At 42.4% G+C, this 6412-nt stretch overlaps 1 protein-coding gene across 1 annotated transcript in view; it reads right to left on the reverse strand.

Moving 5' to 3' along the window:
• The window catches only part of Il6st (interleukin 6 signal transducer), a 39286-nt gene extending 33155 nt beyond the window's left edge, over positions 1-6131 (reverse strand). The window contains exon 1 of the mRNA XM_028783172.1: positions 6018-6131. The gene's annotated coding sequence lies outside the window, so the exon portion shown is untranslated. The remainder of the gene's footprint in view (positions 1-6017) is intronic.
• Positions 6132-6412: the final 281 nt, after the last annotated feature.

Below are 6412 nucleotides of genomic sequence, written 5' to 3' on the forward strand. Positions count from 1 at the left end.
ATCTATCTATCTATCTATCTATCTATCTATCTATCTATCTATCTATCTATCTATCTCTACCTACCTATCAATCTATGTGTAGCTAGCTCTGGCTGTCCTGGAACTCACTTTGTAGTAGATATGCCTGCCTCTGCCTCTCTGCCTCTCTGCCTCTGTCTCTGCACCATCACCATACAGGATCATTTCTGTAATTTTAAACCACCTAACGTATGGTACTTTGTTACTTTAGTCCTAAGAAATGAACACATTGTGTGGATTACCCCAACAGACTGTAAGCCAAGGAGGCAATTTCTGTCTGTGTTCGTACCTATCTCTAGGATTCAGATCGATACTTAGCATATGATATGCTCATGAGGTAAAGAATATTCACATGTGTACATAACATAATACTGCAAATTAACTAGTGCAGAGTCTATGTGAACACATGCTATAATTCTGAGAAGTGAATTCTGGGAATAGAAAGGCTGAGCCCTGTGGTAGGTGTAATGTTTAGCTACAGAGCTTCCTGGATGATATGACATTTGAATATTCTAGTTTTTAATTACACTTGTTTCATTATTATTAAATTTGACAGTTTTGAACATACTTTATTTAGAAAAAAAAAAAACAAAGAATATGTGGGCTGTAGTTTGCCGGTTTCCATTTGTCTGCTTATTCTTTTATGGCTTTTACACTGTTGCAATAAATAGTTTTCAGCAGTTTTGAAATATGTAGCTCCTACAATGTCAAATAACATGTTAAACTGTCAGGACTCCTAGATATTCAATGTAATATTTAAACAAATGATTATTTAAAAACTAGAACTTCAGAACACATCAGTAATAACCAACTAAGAAATGTAACAGAAAAAAAATATTGCTCATAACAGCATCAAAAGAAACAGCAGAGTAGGAAAAATGTAGTCAGAACTATACAAGAATTTCACAATACAGAAATGCAACACAACTTTAACCCAAAGAGCAAAGTAGTTTATTACTGAATTCTACACATCAATTAAAATTTCAATTAAAGATTAGACACAAAGAGCCAGTTTTCAACAACAAAAAGGATTTGATGTACCAGCATTCAGACATACTATAAAGATAATTAAAACATCCACAGGCACAGAAGACTAGACAAGTCAGCAACATGAAATAAAATAAACTCAAGTATATATAACCACTTATAGGACAGGGATGTAGCTCAGAGGATACAGCTGCCCTCGTGTGTATAACTGTTTCCACCCCTGGTACCACATAACTAACAAACAAACAAACAGATAAATAATAAATAATTCATAAGCTGATCATGCACACACCTGCAAGTCTCAGCTGGTGGCTCAGAAAGGGGAACCAGGTGCTTAAGACTTGGCAGCTAGCTTTGACAACATGGGGAGAACATACAAGACAAAATCTGAAGAAAAATTATATCATTATTCAAAGATATACTTTGGGACAACTGGTCCTATGAGCAAAAATGTAAAAAGATATTTTATACAAACATATTTCAGAGTTAATAAAGAAATAAGTGCAAAAGTCAGATCATATACAGACTGGAAAATATGAGACATTTATGACCTTTGAGGACATAAGTCTTTTACAAATTATCTTGCTTATTTTTAGACAAATGAGAGTTTTATGAGAACTCTGATAAAGATTTACATTCTTACCATCACTTAGGAAATATAATGTTGCAAGTACAATTCATGCCAACAGTCCCTGCTTACAGGGAGCTCAAAGCTTACAGGTAAAATACATGCAGAGTGCTTTGGGAACAGAGAATTTGCAAGTCAGGGCTCATAGCACTCAGCTATAAGATAAAGTAAGTGTTTCGAGAATGAGAAAACCGGGTATGTATGGTTGAAGACCACCCCTGGGAAGGTCTACCAACCACCACTGTGCCATTTGAAATACAGCTCGCATGAGCTCAACTAGCACTAGGAGTTGAGGCTACAGAGAATGTACAGAAGGCAGAACATCGAAACAAGAAAGGATTGTGCAGAAGGCGCCAGCATGCAAGCCACTATTCACCAGAAATGATTAATCTAGTCTTCCTTAAGACAAAGAGTGAGTGTGACTACTAAAGAGAATCTGAAAATCGGAAGGCAGGACATTCAACTCATAACAGGGCCACTCACTTGTTTTACCAAAAGGAATGCAAGTTCTTGCTCTGGACTGAGTACAGGCAGCTTTAAAGCAGCCGGCTAAAGCCTCACGTATACTAACAGATACAGCACAAGTCCTGGTAGGCCCAGGACACCTCCTCCAGTGGTTCTGAAGCCTTCCACCACCATCCCTACTTTCCAAAGTCCTCTGGTTTAAATACAATGTAGGCGGTTCTCTCCTTCAGCTACTTTTCTGTATTCTCTGATAGCTCTTATCTCCTGGCCATGAATATCCCCAAAGATAAAGTGCTCGGGATCTACTTTACTTTTAAAATATTTACTGTGAAGATATGTAACTTCAACTATTACCTTACCTTCAAACCAACTTCCAGAATTCTGGCTTGGATCTTCAATTCTAGTTATGCAGCACCTTAGATATTCCGCCTCTGACGCAAATCAATTTAATAAGTCTATCCCAAAAAAGACGTACATACACACTCAAGTAAACATACAGGCACACTGTATCAACACTGTTATCAGGCTTTTTTTAAATCACAGAAATGTATTCCCCTCACACACACCACTCATTGTTATCAGTAGCCTGAGTCAGTAAAGTCTGCTCTGCTCTTTTCTTCCCTTAAAACTTGACTTTCTGTTACAAATCTTACCCAGACTTCTCATCTGTCTCTATGGACAGATCACAGCACTTACAACAGTCCCTGGCCCCTCCTCTACCACAGCCGGCTCTTGGACTGGATCCGAGCACTGTGCTGTGCTCCCAGCTCCCAGCTCCCTTCTTCCCAGAGCAACGTTCAGAAGCCACCACTCTTCCTCGAAAGATTTTCAAAGGATGAGTAATAATGCCAAATATTTCAGCTATCAGAGAACTGATTTCATCACCTGCTCTCCAATATTCATTTTTATTTTAAAATATCAATAGTAGAGGAAAGCAGGGTATAGTTCATAGAGCGCGTGCTTACAATGTGGAGAAAGGCCTTTTCGCAGTGTTCGACCCCAGCACACAACATAAAGAAAACTCTCTCCTTAGATGTCTTCCTCTCAAACGATCACGCTATAATCCAGGAGAAAATTACAAGCAATCTTTACAAGCAATCTGGCTTTTTTACTCCAAGTATGCTGAAACGATTCTTTTAGTTTTCCAACTGCAAAGCAAATACTTTAGCTCCCCGTTTTGCATGGCCTCAGCATTCGGTCTTAACTTTCATCATTTCCATGGCAGCCACACCTAGATGGTTAGCTCAGGTTACCACAAACCAATTGACTTCCTCCACACACCTGGAGTGTGTGCTTGTACTGCGCTATAGTTTGCTTCTACAAGGCCAGTGCCCTGCTGACTCTGCCTTGTTCCATTGTTTATAACCCAAACTGACATCTCTTCTGTGGAATTTCCCCCACATTCACAAACATCTGTGCTCCCACTGCACTTTCAGAGTTCCCTAAAAGGATTCAAAATGTAGCACAGTAATTACACAACTTCACATGCTGAGAATCTTGACGCTTTGGGGGAACAACTAAAAGAATGGTTAGTTTACTATGTGTGTACTTATGTAAGGCTACTGACAGACTATGTGCATGTATGTAGTGCTGAGGGCTGAACCCAGGGCCTGGCACGTGCTACCCAAGCACTGGACAACTGGCTACATTCCCAGCTTAGACATGAGTTTTAAAAGACCTGATATAATCACTTTAATCGCCACTCATATAGGTAGTATGCAATGTATTACAGTTAAGGGCGCAGACTGAACTTAGGAAATCTATGTATAAATATAGAATCGGATAATAACGTGTTTGCCTTTGTATAAACGAGGCAAATGAGACCCAGTTTAATAAGGCTTTGAAGAGCACATGAACATAAGACAAATGTCCAGTGACTGACACACAAAGTTGCCTAAGTAGTAGTTATTAAACTGAATATACGTGGTAACAGCACATGGTCGTCCATTACTTTGTTTTGTCTTTCCATTCTAGCCTCTGTTCTACATTCAGAATGTGATCTCTCTAGTTTCCCCTTTATCCAAACCTTAACCAGGTTTCAAGGCTGACCTCTGGGAACCCCACTAAATACTTCAATTCCAACCCTTAAACGCCCACAGTTCTTTCTGTATTACTCATTATTTAACTGAAACTACTCTGTATCCGAGTAGTTTTTCACACAACAGTTTGTTTACCTGATTTTGTAAACTTTGAAAAACCTAGGTGCTATCTCGGGCATCTTTTATGAATTCCAGAGCAGGCTGAGTGCTTACTAAAATAATCTCAACAGAAACCTCACCCGTGATCAAGCCACCTTTGCAATCAAAGACAAGGAGAAAGCTTTAAGGACGTCCTACTTCCTTAGCAAACAAGTAGCAAATGTACCATGCCAGGTAATCTGCAGCAAAATGAGGGCCCAGATCACTTCTAGGGAAAAACCCTTCCTGCTACTACTGCAGGGTTGTGGGCAACACTCAATGTCCCAGAAATCCATCAATACCACAGTTTGTGAGCACAGGCTTTGGAGTCAGCTTTTTGAACCTGTTTCCTTTTCTAAAAGGTAGATACTGTAACACCCACTTCATAGGTATATAATAATCAGTATTCATCCTAGCATTGAACTGAAATGTCACATTCTCAGGAGAAATGATTTTAAAATGAAAACACAAAGTCATAAATAAAACAGAACAAAATGTCCACTTACATAAGAATGTTGCATTAAATTAGCTGGCAGCAGTATTTGTAATATCCTAAATCACTAATGCCAACAATACAAATTTCTACTATAAAGTTTACCCTTATCTGACATTTCCTCCTTCTAAGTTTTTCTCTCTCTTTCACTCGTGAGTAGAAGCAAATTGACACAATTTTCCCCCAAAAGAAGACTGTGAAAAACAGAATTTAACCGACTATCAGATTAGTCCTATAAATGTAGCGTTCCAGATTATAGTTCAAAAATAATTCTCAATGATAAATATAAACACAAACTTGGAAAATTAAGACGATGGCGATCATCCCCTGATAATGAGTCAGTAATTTCAAATTAAGAGTCGTTCCAACTGGAAGCTGGCAGTCACACAGGGTCTAAAAGAGTTTGTTTACAACACTGACCAAACCAAACAGCTTAATCTTTCAGAAGATTCACCCTGACATTCCAGCATTAACTGACTACTTTGAAGCAGTACAGCTGCTGAAATGTCCAATAACTATACAAATTAAGCCCAAATGAATTTCTTTTAAATGGAAAAATGACAAGAACAGAAGTGGGCCAAGCCTTTGATATAATTTTTGTTTTGGAGTTCTGAATTAAAACGTTGTTCACCCAAGAAAGAGAGGCCCCTGGTCTCTGGAAGAGGGGGCACGTTTACGCTTAGGAGAGGAGGTTAAAATCTAAAGACAGATGAGATGAGCTTGCTCTCCAGATGTAAAGGCACGCGGGATGTATTAGGAAGGGTACAGACTAAAGGGAACCTTAATATTTATAAACACTGAACGTTCATCAACGCCGAAACCTTACGATGTCTGGGTGAAAAGTTCGCTCTGGATTAAGAAATATCAAGAGCAGGATATGGTGACATTTCAGAAGACACTGAAGACCTCACTTTCTGGGGCCATGTCCAGAGTTGGTTCAGGGAACGCGGCACGGGAACTGAAGAACGCAGGACGCGGTCACCCAGGACGCGCGATCCCGAGAGGACTTTGGGGTGGGGGCTCCGGAACTGTGCGTCAGGAACGCGGCTGGAGAAGGCGGGTGACAAAGTCAGGGAAGTCGGAGCCCGGAGCGGGGAGGGAAGGAATGCGGGGATTCCCAGGCCAGCCCGACCAGCTCCGGGCGTGCGCTCGGCGCCGTTCCAGCCCGGCTCCGCTGGGCCCCGGGTGCCAGGTGGCGGCCACGCCAGACAGCCCGCACCCTCCTGCGCCGGGGCCCTGTTCTCCTCACCTTCGGGCCGTGAGCCTCGCCGCTCCTGAGCGTCCCTCAGCCCCGCAGATCCCGGCCCATACCGCCGGCCCCTCAGCGGAGGCGCAGCCCGGATCGCTCGAAGCTCTGGCCTCCTGACCGCACACGCCACCCTCCTTTCGCCGGTGACCCGGGCTCTCCTAGCTCCGCCTCTTGGCCCCGCCCCCCGGAGCCGGAGAGCGGGAACTCATTGGTTCTGGTCAGTCTCAGAGCGCGTGGCTATTGGCTCGGAGTCGCCGGAGACGAAGGGGCGGGACTGCAGGCCTGTGCGATTCCCGTAACGCGGCTCCCGGCGTCCGGGATTCCGGAGGCTGAGCCTGGTCCACTCTTCTAGACTAGATCGAAGGCTTCCCTGCCGCTCCTGGGTGGGTGGCCGG

This window comes from Grammomys surdaster, unplaced genomic scaffold (genome assembly GCF_004785775.1).
Source record: "Grammomys surdaster isolate TR1022 unplaced genomic scaffold, NIH_TR_1.0 99, whole genome shotgun sequence".
Taxonomy (NCBI): domain Eukaryota; kingdom Metazoa; phylum Chordata; class Mammalia; order Rodentia; family Muridae; genus Grammomys; species Grammomys surdaster.